Genomic DNA, 19,319 nt, shown 5'->3' with positions numbered 1-19,319 from the left:
TTGATTATAACATCAAGAATATGTCTGAGGTTCCCGGGCATTTAACAGTGAAAGTAATTTTAAACACACATCGTTGTTGTCCTCCATGCAGCTGCCCAGGACAAGCTCTGCCGCCTGGGAAAGATGGGTCCACCCCATGTGTAGAGTGCAGGAGCTCAGGCTTGGGGTTTGGATTCCATCCTCTGTCCCCAGGCCCCACTCCTCGAAGCTGGTTCATTTTTGGCAAGTTCTGTGATTTCAAGCCTCAGTGTTCCTGTCACGGGGATAATAATCTCGCCTGTAGGATTTAATGAAGTAATACCAAAGAAAATAATTTGTAACTTAGGGAAAGCTAGAATAATGCTACTTGGACAACCAGATGCGCAGATGCATGCACACACGCACGTGGGAAGAGGGAGAGGGAATCTAGTGATTGCAACTTAGCTTTCTTTCTCATACTTGTTCTGAAAAATTCTGGAACCGTTGTAGAGAAATGCGGTTTCTGCAATAAAGGTTCTTTGCAGGGGGTAATCTTGAAATCAAAAGCAGAAAAGATGAGGCTCGCCTTCCCCTTTTTCTTAGCATCTGAGTGGGTTCTTGGAGGGTGCCAGGGGCCAGCCCAGCCTGCAGACACAGCCTCAGCTCCCAGGCTCCATCGTATCGCTTCCCCGTCCCCAGCCCATGTGTTAACATGATGTTCCTGTCCTTCAGTGTGTTGGAATATTTATTTGCTTTGGAGACAAAGTCCCACACATTGGTCTTTTGGGATGTGTCTTTGAGATGCCCCCTTCAAGAAATAAGATGCTCCCTTTAAATGGGACTTGGCTCTCTCTGCAAATGGGAAAACCTAATCGTGGCTGACTGGTGGCGGTTCCAGTTTCCCGGAACGCTGCCTTCCTCCCTGAGGATCAGCATGTTTTAAGGATGTGATGGCTGCTGGAACTTCGTCACTTCCCTAGTCCGGCCCTGGTGCTGCCCAGCTCACATGGGACAGTGAGCTATGTCCTCTTTCATGGAGAAGGAGGAGAACCTGGCCTGCGCCCCACCGGCCTGGAGAGGTTTTGGAGCACTGAGGCCCAGGGGCCAGCCACAAGGGGAGCTGTGCGAGCAAGTGTGGAAAGGGCTGCCCTGGCTGTGGGGTGGTGGCCCGTCCTCAAGGCACAGCCTCAGGGGGACCCAGTGGTGTCTGAGGGGCTGGGAGGCCTCCTTCTTTAGATCTCTACGCAGAGGACTGCTGTGTCTCTCCCTGGCAGTGCTGAGCATGGGGCTGGTGTTTGGGGTCCCGCTAAGGTACCCCTCCTAGAAGGGGGTTTCTAGCCGACCCTGCATCCCCCTAGCTCTGCCTCTGTGGTGCTTGAAAGGCTCTAATTAGCCGGTGCTCCCATCTGTATCTGTACTCCTCTCCTCCGGTTTCCATGGAGAGGCTGGCAGCGGGGACATATGACTGGCAGTGTCATCTCCCGGCCCACCAGCAGCCCCTCTGGTTGCTGTCAGGTGTGGGGTCCCCTTCTCCTTCCTCTGAGCTTTCCTGCCCTTGTCGTGCAAAGGTGGCCCTGCTCGCGGGTGGGTTGCTGTTTGGCCATGAATAAGGCAGAGGTTTTGTGATGAAAATCAACTCAGAGACTCTCAGGCTCTGGGCTGCCCAGGGTGTGAGATCATCTCAGGCTGACCCACTTCTGAGACTTGCCCTTGCCTGCCCTGTGCCAGGGGTGCCCCCCGCCCTCCTTGTCCTTCCTCCTGATGACTGATGCTCACGGTGTCCAGACATAACTGTCCGGTCTTAAGTAGACAAGCTGCTTATGACACAGGCTGGGGCGATGTCTGGGCCCTTTACCTTCATCCATTTGTCCCAGTTCTGCCTAAGGTGGGGGGGGTCCCCTTCTTCTATCAGGGCCCCCTTCTCTGACCTGTTTTGCAAAGCACTCTGGCTTGGAGAAGCTTCCAGCACCCCCACCCCCAGGGTCATGCTGGGGACACTGAGGGCTGCAGTTACGGATCCGGGAAAGCCCAGACACATATACATAAACTGGCCACCACTAATTAAATAGCGTAAGCACTGAACAGGCCATTCAAATAACGTCACGTTTCAAATCGGTAACCATACTTAAGGCCTGATCCTGACACCCAGCCCATTGGGCTCTGTGACTCCCCAGAACCGCTTTGTCCCAGCTCACTGAATGTTTGGCTTGTTCCCCCTGCTGGTGTCCCCATGGCTAATTAGCTAAATGTTTCTTTCTTTCTTTTTTTTTTTTTTAATGTTTCTAATTCCAATTCAGTGTAAAGATTTATTTATTTATTTGAGAAAGAGAGAGAGAGAGAGAGTGCATGACCATGCATAGGGTTGGGGGCGGGGAGAGAGATTCCCAGGCAGGCTCTGCACTCAGCGGGGCTCGATCCCCTGACCCTGAGATCATGACCTGAGCTGACATCAAGAACCAGATGCTTGATCAGCTGAGCCCCCCAGGCAGCTCCCAAGTCAGTTTAAAGATGACAAGTGTTTGCTGTTGCTGTCCTTTTAAGAGGTGTGAGTCATGATTGTTGGTACAGTGGAGGCAGCCGGTCTAAGAACGGATAGAGGTTCAAGGCCTGGACTCGCAATCCCTGCGTGCGTGTGCTTCTCCCTCCAGAGACAATTACATTCTCCGGCGGGCATAATGCTGAAGTTTTTATTCCTGAAAATACTTTGAAGAACAAAAGGCGGAAGCGTATGAGGGTATTGATTCCAGCGACCTGGCTGCAAATTTTTTATTAATGGGATTAGGGTTTGAAATATGTGACTTAAGCTCTATGTCACATGACAGTGCCTTTTTAAAAATCTGCATGTTTCCCCTGCCTCAGGAAGAAATGGAAGGCACCTCCTCATGAATCATTTGATTAAAATTCCTCTCCAGCACCCTGTACTGTTCACTCATTGTGGAATTGTTGAAAATTGGGTGATTTGCAACTCTGCACTCGCCCAAATGCAACCAGGACTCTGGTTTACAATTAGAATCCTGGACTCTGAACTGAAAGTGGTTCTAGCGATTGCCAAAACCGAGAATGGCATTTCGCAGACAAGGAAACCGAGGTCCTGGGGCCTTTCCTCATCCAGGTAGAACCAATATCTCACGAGGGAGAAAAGGGGGGAATTCCTGACTTGTGCTTTTTAAAAGTAAACTTCTTTTAAGTTTGCGTGTATGTTAAGCCTGTGGCTCTTACCTAGACATATTAGTGAAGATGTATGAATGATATTCAAGTAGATAATACCGTCGCATGTATTTTTTAAAAAGCTGTAATTCCAATTACAGCTACTTGGTGTCCCAAGTAGCCCCCGGGTGTCCGAATAGCAGGCTACTTGGATGTGATGCTGGTTTAAAGTCAGGAGACCAGCATTTTCCCCACGTCCTGCCATTGTGTGCAAAATCGCTCTCCTGTTGAGGACTCAGTTTCTCTTTCTTTCTTTCTTTCTTTCTTTCTTTCTTTCTTTCTTTCTTTCATGGGAGACACGTACACACACACAGACAGAGATACAGACAGAGGGAGAAGCAGGCTCCCTGCAGGGACCCCGAAGCTGGACTCAATCCCAGGACCCTGCAGTCATGACCTGAGCCGAAGGCAGGTGCTCAACCACTGAGCCACCCAGACGTCCCGAGGACTCAGTTTCTTTACTGTTAAGTAAATTGCTCCCCTCCCCACCAAAAAAATCACCAAATGAGATAGTCCTTGTGAACAAGCCAGCGGGTCTGTGCCAGTGAGCTGGATGCTTCGTCCTCATCAAGGGACACAGCGCTATCATGACACTATTTGCTGCTTACACAGACGTTTTTTAAAAAGTAGGTTTATATTTTCTTCAGTTCACGATATTTTTAGAATTGATGCTGCTTTTCATTGTATATGTTTGAGGAGTACAACGTGAGGATTTGATACACATAGAACAACATAATCATATAATCACATGCCCAAGCCGGTTAACACACCCATCACCTCCCTTATATATAAGGCATATGCATGTCACATATTTCATGTGTAACGTATGCATGTGTGGGTGATACGTGTATAAATTATATGTATGTGCTATATTATGTATAGTATATATCACGTGTACCTATGTGTGTATAATATATAACAGTAGATACATGAGTATATCTCTATATATGTATATATATCTATCTCACATTTTCTCTAGCTATTCATCCATCAACAGACATTTAGGTTTTTCCTGTATCTTAGCTATTATGAATAGTGCTGCAGCGAACAGCCAGGATGTTGGGGGTACAGATCTCTCTCCCAGATAGTGATTTCATTTCCTTTGGATATATACCCAATCCTTGTTGGATCAATGCTACTTTTTTTTTTTTAAGTTTTAAGATATATTTCACTTTTTTTTTTTAAAGATTTTAATTTATTTTTTCATGAGAGACAGAGAGAGAGAGAGAGAGAGGCAGAGACACAGGCAGAGGGAGAAGCAGGCTCCATGCAGGGAGCCTGACGTGGGACTCGATCCTCGGTCTCCAGGATCACGCCCTGGGCCGAAGGCGGTGCTAAACCGCTGAGCCACCTGGGCTGCCCATTTCACTTCTTTATATTCTTTTGTGCTTCTGGTGAGAAGCGTGTGAGTTAGTATAATTGCTACTGTAACTTTTGGAATTGGAAAAATAGAGGCAGAGCCAGAAGGCAGTATCTCCATCCTCAGGCCCCAAATCTCTCCTCTCCGCCCCTGCCCGGACCTGACGATCCCAGGGTGCTCCGCACTGGGGTAAATCCGGGCACTGTGTTTCGGATCTTATGTAAAGAGCCAGAGGAACCTGGCACACGCAAGCTGCCCGCTGCAGAGAAACGCTTCCCCCCCCTTCGAACACAAGCTTATGAATGCCTTTCTGAACAAAGGCTATGAACTAATCTCCATCATTCATGATCTTTAAATAGCATAACATTCCAGTGAAATGCTTTTCCAGATGTTTCAGCAAGTGAAATCATTTGTTTGTGGTTCACATTATAGCTTTTGCAGTAAAATATGACTTGAGAACTTTCCTCCTATGCTAACAAATCATTCCATCAATCACAGAGTTCTTCTTGGGATGATCCTTTCTGGATTCCTTCACCCTCCTTTATTTATAAACTTTATCTTTTCCTAGAGCAAACATCCAGTGCATGTTAGGTTTTATCTTTGGAAGATGAATGCATTTTGAGGTGTCCGAACAGGATTCTCACATTTTAGGTCTTTAGTTATTCCAGAAACAAACAAACAAACAAGCCAGAGGCCCAAACAGAGGATTCTTTGTCATCATGAGCAATCGCAGCACATATTTTGGAAGGGTCAGCTGGGTGCAGGCCACTGTATCTCCATGTGGGGTGGTGGCCAGGGGATACGTGGAGCAAGAAAACATGGCTTGGTCCTCCCCGGGGTCCCAGTACAGGTGGAGAGGCAGTTTGGATACGCGGAAAGTGAAAGAACAATCCAAGGAAACATAGTCCCCACATCAGAGTGGAGGCAGGGCCCAGATGAGTAGAGGGGAGAGCTGGGTCCCAAAGGAGAGGCAGTTGGAGGCGGTCCACGTGGATGGCTGACAGTCCAGCCCATCTGTGGTTCTGATCTGTTCCATACACCTATCCCCAGAACACCTTTCTGATAACCCTGCCCTGACTTGGATGCCTCCTTGGTTAAATGCTCCTTATTGTCTTCATGCAAGAATTCCATCTGCTTCGCCTAGAGAGCAGACCCCAGCCAGGTCCTAGCCGACCTCTGACACCTCCCATCCTGCTGTCTCCCAGAGTGTCCTGGCTCACACCTGTCTTAATGAACCGTACTTGCTCTCCGTGCTGCTCACACAGCCTGGGATGTCCCCACTACATGCGCCCCTCATCCAAGTCTTGGCTCAAGTAGCACCTCGTTCCTTCCTCCAAGAAGCCCCAGGGACTTCTTCCCTCTCGCAAGGAACAGTGCTCCTCCTGCTTGCCCTGCACCCAGGACGTTCCCTCCTTCAGAGTCTAGCTGCAGCTCCCGCTGTGTACCAGGCTTGGTACTAGGAGCTGGTGCCCCAGATGGAGTCATCTAGTGTTGGAAGACCGGATAAAGAAGTGTGCAGGCCTGCTGTCACGGTACCTGCTTTGCATTCTATGACCTCCTCCCACTGCAGTTCACTGGACTGTGTCCCCTGGAGACTGTGCCCTCTCCCTTGTGCTCTTGCGCTCCTTGTGCTCACTCAGAAATGAACAGATGAAGGGCTTCCACCATGAGCCCATGCAGAGCAGAATGTGGATCCAGGCACAGTGTTGGCAAAGGCAGGGCTGTGTGGGGAGGCCTTCCTGAAACAGGAGACTGAAGTGCTAGCAAAGCAACACGGGGCGGGATGAAAAAGAGCAGGGTTGGTGGAAAGCCGAGGCCCTGCCGAGTTTGAGGGGTCAGGCTCAGTGCCCCTGAAAAGGCGGGTTGTGGAGGGTGCTCTAGTTTTGGATGTCTCCAGATGTTAAAATCGAGAACTTCAGATTCAACTTTCTTTCCAGCCAGAACTCTCTGCCTTCTCTGTCTCCATCCCGGGATTCTTGGACACCTGCCATTCAGCAGTCGTGGGAACAACATGTATTTACTGAGTGCCCGTCCTGTTCCGTGTGCTGACACTGTAGCCCCGGAGGAGTCACAGACACAAATGTCAGGCAGGTGTGGTCCATGGCCCAGGAGAGCCGGGCAGGCCGGAGCTGGGGGGAGCAGCACCTGCCGTGGCCACAGGGGACGCTGCTGCTCAGAGTGGGCCCCGGGGTGGATGCACAGAATGCAGCCTCCGTGGGCACACCTTCTGACTGTGCAAGAGAAGCTGGACATCTAGATTTGTTTGGGAAATGCAGCAATTTAAAAAATGCAGACAACTGGATAAAATTCTTTTTGACACCAGATGAGCTAAAGGGGGTATGTTTCCTGCTGCATTTGGCCTCTGGAAAGGTCAGCTGGGTGCGGGTGCATCTCTCTACCCCAGCAGATGCATTCTGGGTTCATTTCTTTACTTCCAGAAGATATCCATTCCAGTGCAATACTGCCCCACCTCCCCCACCTCCCTAAAACTATGTGAGCCAAGTCCCCATGGACACTCTTGAAGGCTCTGTCTTTATGTTCAGGCTCCCTTGGTTCTTGGACACCAGCCCTGGAGTCCTTACCTGTGGCCCAGTGATTTGCAGAGTAGGGAAGAGATAGGCAGTGAGACAGCCCAGCCGTCCCTCCAGGCCGAGGGCAGAGCTATGGCGAAAATGTGGATACACGTTGATCTCATCAGCACACCCCAGATTGTGTCACCAGTGGGGAAAAAGGCAAAGAAAACAGGCAAAATGTCAATGCGTCTCTCCAGAGCCGAGTGTCTTTTTTTTTTTTTTTTATAATATCTCACAGGGAAAAAATAGGTCAGCATCACTCCAAATGCAGGCCAATTTTCCTGCAGTCCAATCAAGAGCGTGTAGATGTACTGCTTGACATGCCAGGAAGCTTGAGATCACCATGTCAGAAGTAATGAGGGTGACTGGGAATGGAAAGAGAGCCTTGAATCCCAGGGAGATATTTTAAGCAAAAGGGACCAAGGAACCCTGCTCCATCTGCTAGCAATCCGAGGCTGTAAAAATCATTAGCGATGAAAGAATAGAGAGGAAACGAAGAAGTCAGGGGTTAGGGTGCTGTGCAGGTCTGCCTATCTAAAATGGGATTTTAGGAAATGAAAATTTTTCCTTAAATTGTACCGTATCCTTGATTTAGAAAAGCGTATCAGCTAAGAAGCCTATGTCTTGGACAGGTCAGTCTGGTCACGTTCAATTTAGACCTAAAAAGTGCGTCATACTAGTGCCCACCAGCAGAGGAGGGGATAAACAAAATGTGGTCCCAGCAAACAATGGAACATTATTCAGTCTTAAAAAGGAAGGAAGTGCTGACACATATTCGGTGTGGAGGGACCTCGAGGACGTTTTGCTGCATGAAATAAGCCTGTCGCAGAGGACAAATCCTGTAGGCTTCTGCTCACCCTCGGTACCTAGAAGCAGTCAGACCCAGAGACAGAAAGATCAGAGGTTGCCGGGGGAGGAGGGTGGCAGTTGTTTGATTTCAGTTTGGGGCAGAGTTTCTGTTTGGGGGGATGAAAATGTGCAGGAGACGGCGGTGGTGGCGGCGGTGGCGGTCGCCCACTGAACGTACTTGATGCCACCCAATGGTATACCCAAAAAAGCATGAAAATGGCCAATTTTATGTTATGCAGATTTTACCACAATTTAAAAAAAAATCCTACAAGAGTGGGCATCTGAGGACTGTCTCAGTCTACAGACCCAGACAGCTTTGGGACCGGGAAGTCACTTTTATCATGCAGGGCCAGGATACCTGAGTGACTTATCTCTTTATCTCTTGGGTCAAACAGAAACCCCTCGAATGTTTTTCGTAATTTTGTCTGTCTCTTGTTACTCTGCCAAGCAGAGGCACAGCCTGTCCTAACGGAAACAATAGGGTTCTTTATTAAACTTGTGAGGGTTATTTAAGGAAACCATCCCTATACGTGCAGTTCAGAGCCACATGTGCTGGTGTCCGTATCGGGTTTTGTAAGGGTGTGTTTTTCCGAACACGTCAGTGGTCTGCATTCATTTCTCGAACTCTGGACTATATCAGGATGATTTGAAATTTTACTCTTGGCCAGCCTTTGCCCTCTGTGACATTGGGGAAGAAGGCCTTGCTGGTCCTTCCGTAGCGTGCAAGGCCTTGGGGGTTCCTCTGGGGCTTCTTGATTCCTCAGCTTCCTCGGGACTCGGTAGGGTGGTTGGGGGCAGCCTGTGGCCTCCTGCCTGCCACAGAGTGCCTCACAGTCGCCAGCCCCAGCTTAGACAGTGACCATGACCAGGGTTGGGCCTCCCCACTGGGGTGGGCAGTGTTGGCTGAGGGGCATGTGTGTTGAAGGAAGGAGTCTGACCTGCCTCCGCAGACTTGGGGATGGAGGGGAAAGTGGTTCCCATGGGTTTTGGGCAAGGTTGTCTAATAAGAAGTAATGGAGTTGCCCCAACAAGTTGGGAGGGTCAGCGCTGTGGAACCCAAGAGCAGGCGAAGGTGTTGCCTTCAGGGAAACAATTCAGCCCCAGGGGCAGGGTGGAGGGCAGAAGCAGATCAGGGCCCTGCTGCCGGCGGAGCTGAGTTGCAGCGCGAGTGCAGAGGGTGTGATGAGGATCCAGGAACCAGACTGAGCCATAAAGCTGGACTGGGGATGAAGAGTAAGACCATAGCTGTGGTGTCATAGTGACAGTGTGGTGGTCGAGGCCAGATGAGCTAGCTCTGGGAGGCATGCAGGAAGAATTGATTGGATGGGTGGATGGGTGGGGGTTTGGATAGGTTGATGGATAGGTGGGTAGATAGATAGATAGGTGGGTGGGTGGGTAGATGGATAGATAGGTGGGTTGGTGGGTAGATGGGTGGATGGATAGGTGTGTGGGTGGGTAGGTAGATGGATAGATGGGTGGATGGGTGGGTGGGTTGGTGGATATGGATGCCTAGGTGATGAAGCTAGAAGAGTAGGCAAAGATCAGACCATGAAGGCCTTATAAGGAGTTGAGCACAGTGTGGAAAGCCACTTAGGGAGCCTCAGCAGGAGGGTGACAAACGGATCTGTGTGTATGAGAGGCTTCACGTGGATGATAGGCTGCTGGAAGTGCAGGGCTGGAAGCCGGACACTAGTTGGAAGTTTGCTGCAGTGAAAAGATAATAGTGCCCTGAAATCAGGTGAGTGACAACAGAATAAGGAAAGTGAGCACATTCCACACATTTTCAGAAACCAGTTCTCAGGAAACAGTGACTTAGGGATTCAGGGTACCTGGAGGAAGGCCCCAGGATGCCCCCCAGTTGATGAGGCGGCTGGGAGGGTTGCAGCACCTTCCGTCAGGGTAGGGGGACACAGAGCATCGGCTTCGAGAAGGGGGGGTTACCCCGGCAGTCATTGCCCGCGGTGCCTGGCGGCGCTGGTCCGTCTGCAGGCCTTTCCTCACTGGGGCTGAGGGCAGGTCCCACGGCGTCCCCATGTGTCTCCAGCCCCGGAGCTCGGCGCGGGGCGGCACGTGGGGGGTATTTAGGTTGGTGGGCCCACAGGTGAACCCGGCGCTGGGATCGGACCGTCTCCAGAAGCCGTCCCCTCTCAGCGGTGTCGCTCCTGCGACACGTACACAGGGCACAGCAGGAGGGCCCGAGATCCTGGCCGGTCAACGTGGAGAAGCTTCCAGAGCAAATGGGCAGCCGGGGGCGGGGGGGGGGAGGTCTCTGTGTGGGGGCCGAGTGTCAAGCCCGAAGGCAAAGCGCCAGCCAGACCTCCCGCTCGCCGCCCCGGGCCCCCGTGTTTGTCTCGCTGCTCCAGACTCTTGCCGGTCGAGGCCCCTTTCTCATGACAAATGTCACAAACCCGGAGCGTCCCCCTTGTTGCGAAGGAAGCGGACGTGGACGGACTGTGTGCGGTTGCCTTCCCCCGCAGGAACAGGGTTTGGCAATAAACCAAAGACTCCCTCTTACAACATGTGCTCGGGGAAGTAGGTCATGTGTCCCCAGGGCGGTCCCAGAGGCCAACGAGAGTGAGAGGTCTGGGCCGAGCAGGGCTTCCTCTGCCTCGGGGCTCCGCAGGGAGGGCGAGCGGCGTGCCCCGGGGCGCCACCTGCTTGCTCTGGGGGGCACGGCCCACAGGGGCCCTCTCTGTGTCACCCCCCCCCACCCCGGGCCGGGCTGCCCCTGCCTCCTTGGGTTCTCCCCGGTCCTGCCTTGCAGCCCAAGAAGGGGAGGAGGTGGCCGCCTGCGGGCCTCCAGGGGGTGGCCGGTGGCGGGCTTGCCACGCGTTCGGAGCGAGGCCTCGGCGGGGCGTGGGGCGTCCCCCTGCGGCGGGGGTGGCCGCCCCGGACCGGGAGGAACGCAGCAGAGCGGGGGCACCACAGGAGCAGCGTGGGCGCTGCGGGCCACTCGGAGAAAAGTCGGGGGGCCGAGGTGGGGGAGAGGTGGCGGGGGTGCGGGCAGAGGGCTCCCCCTCCCGGCGCGGCCCCTAACAACCGGCCCGCGAAGGGACCGAAGCGCGGAATTCAGGGCGCTGACGGGAGGAAGGGGGCCTCCTCGGGCCTCGCTGCGGTTCCAGGAGTCCCTTCACTCCCTCGCAGTTCTGGCACCGTCAGGCGACCGCTGGGGTCACCGACTGACCTTCCATATGAAGGACTTGGCTGCTCTCGGACCGGCCTCTGCTGTCGGGCCCTGGTTAGGAAGATTCCACGAGCCCAGAGCGCCGGGAGAGAACCCGCAGCGTAAAGCTTTAGTTCTTGGGATCCCTGGGGGGCTCCGTGGTTGAGCGCCTGCCTTCGGCCCAGGGCGTGATGCCGGGGTCCCGGGATCGAGTCCCACGTCGGGCTCCCTGCATGGAGCCTGCTTCTCCCTCTGCCTGGGTCTCTGGCTCTCTCTCTCTCTCTCTGTGTGTGTGTCTCTCATGAATAAATAAATAAAAATCTTAACAAAGAAAAGAACTTTAGTTCTTGCACTTTCCTTATCTTGCCTCCAAGAAATTTTCATTTTCTTGACCTACTGTCCCCAAGATGTGGTCACGTTGTTGGTGGCTCTCTGCTGGGAAAAGCACCATAGTTGGTGGTTGTGAAGAAGGAAATGATCATTTTCCCTCTCGAGTCCCTGTGTTAAGGAGAAATACATCAGATGCATTGAGATCCTCAAGTGATTGAAAATAAATATATGTATTCACTTAATTCAGTCTTTTTTTATAAAGATTTTATTTATTTATTCATGAGAGACACACAGAGAGAGGCAGAGACACAGGCAGAGGGAGGAGCAGGCTCCCTGCGGGGAACCTGATGCGGGACTTGATCCTGGGACCCTGGGATCATGCCCTAAGCTGAAGGCAGATGCTCAACCACTGAGCCCCACCCCCCGCCCCCGGGCATCCCTTAGTTCAGTCATTAAATAAAATTATTTATTTATGTAGTTGGAGACTGCACCAGGGCCTAAGCACTAAGAGAACACATGCGTTAAAATACATGGAGGAAGAATAATTGTTCGTGCGTGTACTGTTCTGCTGACAGGGGTCACCCCCTGAGTGTCTGATGCTGCTCAGGGCCGTGGGAGGAAAGAGAGGACAAGTCAGACTCTGCCCTCGTTTCAGGGGCAATAAATAAAGGACATATGCGCAGCGATGTTGATTGTGGCAAAAATAAAATAAAATAAAATATGTGAAGGCGCATCAGTGGGGGAAAGTTTGAAAACAGATTGGTTCTACTTAGGAGCCGTGGAACAGCGTGCGGCCCGTGGAGGCGTTCTTCAGATCCAGAAGGGCTGGCAGGTGGGGTTTCTGCGAAGCATTAATAAGTGAGAAGAATATAATGCACCAGCGTGTGGTCGTGTCCCCAAAGCCTACATCTGTGAGCCCTTGGCCGTCGATAATCGGGTGCACAGGGAAAGAGGCGCTAAGGTACGCTGTAGGTTTTCAGGTAGATTATTCAGAGCATGTGGTTATGTGTTCAAGAGCAAAGGCGTGCGAAGATACGCGGCGGGTTAGCACATACGTGTGCGGGACCACACGTGCACTAAAAACAAGCACCTGACTTCTAAAATTTAGTGCACAAACTAAAGCATTACCCCAGAACTGGGATTGGCAGGTGACAGCGGGTCACCAAAGTTGAGTGTCCCCGGAGTTCAGGGGGGTGGCGTGTGGGGGTGCAGGCGGCGGTACAGATGGCGACCACCTGATGGCCGGCCTGTCACGCACGCCCAAGGGTCTGGGCTGTGTCCTACGAAGCCATGGGGAGCGAGCCTCTGGAGCCCAGGTGAAGAGCAGGTGGGGGATGATAAGTGTAGAATCAGGAGACCGCCCGAGAGTTTGAGAACATGCCCCCCCCCCCATCACCCCTCCTTTCATAGACTCTCAGTTTTAGGGAAATTTTCCTGTAACAGCAAAATGAAGTGGAAAGTAAAGAGATTCCTCATTATAGCTCCATTATAGCTCCCTCTGCACCCTCCACCCGCCAAGTGCACACCCTCAGTCAACACCTGGCACCAGAGGGGCACCTGTGTTACAGCCGGTGAACTCACGCCTCATTATCCCTCCAAGTCATGGTTTACTCTTGTGGTGTCCATTCTACGGGCTTTGACAGACGCCCCAGGTGTGTATGTACCGTTTCAGGGGCACTGCCTTAGACATCCTGTGCGCTCCCCCGCTTCATCCCTCCCTCTCCCCTAACCTCTGGCAACCACTAATCTTTTGTCCTGTCCCTACCGTTCTGCCTTTTTCAGAAGGTCAAGTAGCTGGAATCCCATAGACGTGCAGCCCTTTCCGCTGGGCTGCCTCAGTCCGCAGTGGCCATCGGAGGGTCCTCCCGTCTTTTCTCGGCGTGCCCGCTCCCTTGGTTGTGGTGCTGCGTACTATTCCATCGTCGGGGTGGCCCGCGCTTTGCTTTCCCACTCACCTACCGAAGGACCCGGGGGTTGCTTCCAGGTTTGGGCAGCTTTGAAGAAACATTCACACGCAGGTTTTAGCGTCAGCGTCCGTTTCCAGCTCCTTACGGTAAATGCCAAGGAGCCTGCTTGCTAGGTCATGTGATGCACGTTACGTTTTCTTAAGAAAACGCTGCGTTGTCTTGCGGAGTGACTGCACCGTTGCATTCCCAGCGATGAGTGAGACTTTCTGTTGCTCCACGTCCTTGTCAGCATTTGCTGGTGTCCGTGTTCCGGGCCATCGTGACAGCTGCGCAGTGGCGTCTCCTTGTTGGAATTTGCTTTCCCGGATGGCATCCGTGTGGTCCGTCTCCTCCTGCGCTCATCTGGCATCTGAATGTCTTCTTCAGGGAGGTGAGGTCTTTTACCCATTTTTAATGAGTATTTTCCTGTTGCTGAGTTTTGAGAGTTCTCCGTGGATTACTGATGGCCACCTGTGATCGGAGAGGTCGTTCGCAGAGGTTTTTCTCCCCGTCTGTGGCCCGTCTTCTCATTCTCTTGACGTTGTGTTTGGAAGAGCAGAAGTATTTTACTTTTAATCAAGTTCAGCTCATCAATTCTTTCTTCTGTGGATCGTGCCTTTGGATGGTGTGTCTAATAAAAAGGCGGGCAGCCCGGGGGGCTCAGCGGTTTAGTGCCGCCTTCGGCCCAGGGCCTGATCCTGGAGACCCGGGATCGAGTCCCAGGTCGGGCCCCCTGCATGGAGCCTGCTGCTCCCTCTGCCTGTGTCTCGCCTCTCTCTCTCTCTCTCTCTGTGTCTCTCATGAATAAATAAATAAGTAAATAAATTAATAAATTAATAAATTAATTAATTAATTAATTAATTAATTAATTAATTAAAATAAAATTTAAAAAAAGCCTCACAACACCCAAAGGCATCTTAGATTTTCTCCTGTGTGATCTTCCCAGGGGGTTTATCGTCTTCAGTTTTGTATTTAGGTCTGTGATCCATCTTGAGCTAATTTTTGTGAAAGGCATAAGGTCTGTGTCTGCATTCAGTTTTTTTTTTTTGCCAATGGATGTCCAGTTGCTCAAGCACCATCTGTTGAAAAGACTGTCTTTCATTGTATTGGCTCTGCTCCTTTGTCAAAGCCCAGTTGACTGTATTTCTGTGGGTCTATTTTTGGACTCTGTTCCTTTTCCCTTGACCTATTTGTTAATTTTTGTGCCTACGCCACGCTGTCTTGATGACTGTAGCTTCGTAGCGAGTCTCGAAGCCAGGTAGTGTCAGTGCCTCAACCTTGTTCCTCTCCTTCAGCATTGTGTTGGCTACTCTGGGTCTTTTGCCTCTTTGCATAAATAGTAGCGTGGGTCTGTCAACATCCACCAAATAACTTGGTGGGATTTTTTTTTTATTATTATGATTGCGTTGAATTTATAGATCAGGTTGGGAAGAACTGACATCTTGACAACATTGATTCTTCCAATCTTGTGCGCTGGCGCCTGGGGATTTGGGTGCCCGGCTCTACATGGTCGGATGGTGGCATCTGAAGTGGACTTAAAGGGGATGTGGGATGCACATGGGAGAGAGGGCCTTCCTCCTGTGCGGTCCCCAATGTCTACACCATCATCCACATGGGGCAAACATTTGTGAGCCCAGGGTGGGTTGAACTCTAGGGAGATGGAACAGTTCAAGAAAATGGACAATGAGGAAAGCCTCCTCTATTTGCCAAGAGCCATGATTTCTCATCTGCTCATTTATGTATTATTTTTTAAGATTTTATTTATTCATTCATGAGAGACACATGGGGAGAAGCAGAGACACAGGCAGAGGGAGAAGCAGGCTCCTTGTGGGGATCCTGATGTGGGACTTGATCCAAGGACCCCGGGATCATGCCCTGAGCCAAAGGCAGATGCTCCACTGCTAAACCACCCAGGCGTCCCTCTCATCTGCTCATTTAAAAGGTCCTTTATCCACTTTTCCTGACCTTGGGCCCTGATGTAACTTCTTTGCCTTACACACTTGGGCCTCACGGATTCTTCTTGGGTCTGCTGCACCCTCATCCAGCAGTCCTGTCTCCCTGGGGTCTGGTCTCACCTATGACCCTGAGCTCCTGGGATCTCTCTCTCTCTCTCTCTCTCTCTCTCTCTCACACACACACACACACACACACACGCATGCACCCCTTTTCACAAACTTATCTTTCATATCCCTGGAGCCTGCAGTGGGTCCAGATTGTCTTTGGCCCTCTAACTTGTAAATGTGTGAATTTGCATCACCCACATGGCGCTTGGATTTGTGAACGTGCAGCTCCATTAGCCCCCCGATGTGAGGCTTTTTCTTCCAGAGAAGCAAGTGGGAACCACTTGCCCCCTCCTCTCTGCTCTGAGTGTGCATTCAGACGATGCCAACAAGTGGGCTCCTCGGGGCAGAGCTGGGGCTTAGGAGGGGTCTCAGCTCAGCCTGCACGTGTCCGGTGTGTATGTGGCCTTCTCTGGGGCATATAAGTGCTTTTTTCTCCCCAGCTCACACAAACGAGAACGATGAGACATTCAGCAGAACACCCCAGCTGTAGCGTCGCCTGTCTCCTGGCATTACTGGTGACAGCCTCCCCTTTTTGGAGCCCGGCAGGCGGGAGGTAAGAGGAGAACAGTGCTGGGCTTGTGGCGGGGCTGTTTATCACGCACCCGGCGCGGGGAATTGAGAATACTTCCTCAGAGGCCTTTCTGTGGGCCGGGGTGGGGGGTATGTTTAGAAGGGGGTCTGCTTGGTGAAGGCATCAGCGGCCTGGGGGCTGGGCCGCACCAGGGAGGGCGTGTGGGGCCTTCCCACGTGTGTGCTGGCGGGGGCCCAAGCATCACCCCAGGCCAGCACAGACCACGTGGACGTGTCCTGAGCGAGGCAGGATGCCCCTGGGGCTGCTCTGTGATCCCCGGGCCGCCGCGTGCACCGCCCTGGGTCTGGCATCCTTACAGCCCTGTGACCCTCTCTCCCCACAACTGCCTGTCATCCTCCCAGCCTCGCTGCCCTTGTGGTCACGGATCCCTCTGTGTGTTCCTCGAATTATTTCCCACCCCCCAGGGCGGTGAGCAACACCCAGCAGGACCTGGACTGTCTCACCCATGCTCGGCTCCGGGCACAGTGGGCCAGGCAAGCCGTGGATGAATGAATGGATGGGGGAGAGAATGAATGAAGGAGTGAGCGAGAGAAAGAATGCACCTTGCGTGATACCTGGTGCACACACAACCACTCGGGAGATGCTCATCCTTGGGTGGGGGGGGAGAGACTCAACTTTCCTGCAGGAATTACTGGGTTGTTCTAATTTCATTGAGCCACAAACATTCATTATCTTTTAAAAAATGTTTTCCGCTCTAGGTAACCACAGGGAAACACGGTCCACACTTGGTCCTTCCCCCTTGCTGGGGTGGGGGTGGGAGGGTTATGGGGAGTCTGGCCATCCAGGCCAGTGGGGCCAGCCCCCAATCTGGGAGCAGCCCCCGAGACAGCTCCCTGCTGCCCGAGGGCCGACACCCTGGCGTGTGGCCACTGTGCCAGGCCTCTCGCCTCCTCTCCCAGGGTGCTCAGGGCACCAAGAGGCTGGGCCTCGTGTCCCGAGCCCAGCTGTCCCCATGGGTCCTGCTGCGCAGGGCACAGCCTGGCTCCCCTGGAGGGAGGACCGGGGAAGCGCACCCCGGCGCAGGGCCGGCTGGGCTGTGCCCAGAGCTGCCTGCATCTCCAGGCCCTCCCCTTTCCCAGTGCCCAGCGGGGCAGGGAGCGGTGCTCGGGGTCAGAACTCTGCACATTTGTAAGGGGGGAAAGGAGGGAGCCCTGACCCCAAGAGTCCCTCCAACTGCTCACATCACTGTCCCCCGGAGACTAACGATGCGAGTTATTAACAGGGCTGATTTTTTTTCCTGCAGCCTGACCCTGGGGTCAAGCCTCTGGGAGAGTCGGTGCTGGACCCCTTAGTAGGTCCGGGCAGAGACGGTGCCCTTGGCAAGTGTGTCCCTCATCTGGCTAGAGAGGGTAAAGCACTCACATTCAGGGCCCACCCAAGGCCGGCCCAGCTTTACCCTAGAGAGTCCTGCAACAACCCCCCCCCCCCCGTCCCCCCATCCATCCCCTTCATAAATACGTACCAGGCCCCTGCCGGGCCTTTGGGGCGAGACAAGGTGTGCTTGTGAAAAAGCAGCAGTTCGTTTTGGTTGAAGGTCAGTGCAGGGTATGCATGGGGATGAGTCAGAGGTGGTTTGGAAAAGCACCGGCCTGGTGACTTGAGACCTCAGCAGGGATCCACGGAATGTTTTAGAGCAAAGTCATGGCGTGATCAGATCTTAAAGGGTAGCGGTGGGCCAAGCAATGAGGCTTGGAGATTATTTGGGATACTACCACAGGAGCCCATTCATCACACATGAGCATTTATTCAACATGAAGTTTGTTCCAGGCTCATGTTGAGCGCTTGAGGGTGGACTGGAAATGGTCCTGCCTCGGATTGATGCAGACCGAAGTGACTGGAGCTGGTCAGGAAAAGCGAGCTCTCAGTGGTCCCACAACCAGGGGGATGTGGCTGAGGATGGTGTGGAGCAGCCTAAAGCAGAGGTTCTTGACTCCAGGCATCTTAGCGCCACCCCTCCTCCCTGCAAAGGACATTTGCAACCCCTGGAGATGTGATTTATTGTCATGACTGGGGAGGGAGTTGGTGTTACTGGCATTCAGTGGGTAGAGGCCCACGGTGCCCAGGACACACCCGCATGACAAAGGATTATCTGGTGCAAAATGTCATCTTGCCAAAGCAGATAAACCCTAGGCCAAGGTGATGTCTAGATGGGGAGGAAGGAAGGGACCTTGCCATCCCCAGAAACCAGGGCCCGGGAGAGGAGCTGGACTGGGTCTTTGGAGGTAGCCAATCGAGGTGCCTTCAGATTCTTGGGTAGAAGTGGAACTGTGTGTCTAGGGACCGCTGCTGAAGCGGGGGAGGGCACAGGCTGAGAAACATCTGCTGATATTGGAGGAAGGACCTGCATTGAGAGGAAGGGGGTCATGGAGGACTGTTACGATGGCATCTAGGCCCCACCGAGGCATGTGGAAATGCAGATGGCCCAAAATACTGAGGGTCCTTCTCCTGCTGGGGTGAGAAGACAGCTGAAGGCCTGTGGCCCGGGCCTATTCTCAATACTGCACACACACACTGGCCAGCCCAAATGTCCGGGATGCCCCCCTCGCACCTTTGTACTCATTCTTTCTTCAACTTGCATCCAGGGCCACTTCCTACAGGAAGCCCTCCCCGACTGCTAATCCAGTTCAGGTTGCCTTCTCTCAAAGAACAGTGTTTGTTCATGTGAACAAGCGATGAATGTCTGTCTCCGCCACTACCCTAGGCACTGCCTGAGAGCCAGAGGGGCTTCTGAGTTTGCCCCATCAGGCTATCTTCAGAGCCAAGCACATAGCAGGTGGTTGGTAAATATTTTATAAATTAGTACCCTTTGTCCTTGACGCCTCAGCAAGAGGCCTCTTTGCACTGCTCGTATGACAGAACCAAGTTGACAGATCCAAAGTGGGCAAGGGAAGCATTTCCAGTCCTGGAAAGGTGTAGAATGAGTGCAGGTGAGTCTCCTCATTGCCTCACTCAGGGGAGCAGCATGTGTGTGTGTGCATGCATGTGTGCACATGTACAGGTGCAAGGCCCCTGGGCAGGGGGTGCTCTCCAGCCGTGTGTGGCCTCCAGCCCTGGGGCAGAGCACGGTGCGTGCTCACCTGCTAGGACAGCCAGGAGCTGTGCACACGTGTGCACATGTACAGGTGCAAGGCCCCTGGGCAGGGGGTGCTCTCCAGCCGTGTGTGGCCTCCAGCCCTGGGGCAGAGCACGGTGCGTGCTCACCTGCTAGGACAGCCAGGAGCTGTGCACACGTGTGCACATGTACAGGTGCAAGGCCCCTGGGCAGGGGGTGCTCTCCA

General features: G+C 52.8%; 1 protein-coding gene across 4 annotated transcripts in view; it reads left to right on the top strand.

Moving 5' to 3' along the window:
- PTPRE (protein tyrosine phosphatase receptor type E) overlaps positions 1 to 19,319 on the top strand; it is a 159,434-nt gene that overhangs the window by 23,430 nt on the left and 116,685 nt on the right. For 2 of the 4 annotated variants that reach the window (XM_041742762.1, XM_041742760.1), the window contains exon 2: positions 15,890 to 16,002. The exons of the other annotated variants lie outside the window; for them this stretch is intronic. The gene's annotated coding sequence lies outside the window, so the exon portion shown is untranslated. The remainder of the gene's footprint in view (positions 1 to 15,889; positions 16,003 to 19,319) is intronic. 4 annotated transcript variants of the gene reach the window in all.

This window comes from Vulpes lagopus, chromosome 2, assembly GCF_018345385.1.
Source record: "Vulpes lagopus strain Blue_001 chromosome 2, ASM1834538v1, whole genome shotgun sequence".
Lineage (NCBI taxonomy): Eukaryota > Metazoa > Chordata > Mammalia > Carnivora > Canidae > Vulpes > Vulpes lagopus.
This window is presented reverse-complemented; position numbering and strand designations above follow the sequence as displayed.